This window comes from Gekko japonicus, unplaced genomic scaffold, assembly GCF_001447785.1.
Source record: "Gekko japonicus isolate JY-2015 unplaced genomic scaffold, Gekko_japonicus_V1.1 scaffold876, whole genome shotgun sequence".
Classification (NCBI taxonomy): domain Eukaryota; kingdom Metazoa; phylum Chordata; class Lepidosauria; order Squamata; family Gekkonidae; genus Gekko; species Gekko japonicus.
The window spans coordinates 572,593-572,841 of record NW_015176475.1 but is presented as its reverse complement, the minus strand read 5'-3'; positions in this window follow the sequence as shown (position 1 = coordinate 572,841).

The window sequence follows — 249 nt, the reverse complement described above, 5'->3', positions numbered from 1 at the left end:
GAGTATAAATAGGCAATTTTCTCAGTGGAGGGTGGTAAGCAGTGGGGTACCGCAAGGATCAGTACTCAGTCCAATGCTTTTTAACTTGTTTATTAATTATTTGGAGTTGGGAGTAAGCAGTGAAGTGGTTAAATTTGCAGATGACACAAAATTGTTCAGGGTGGTGAAAACCAGGGAGGATTGTGAGGCATTCCAAAAGGATCCGTCAAGGATGGGTGAGTTGGGCATCAAGTGATGCACATTGGGGCC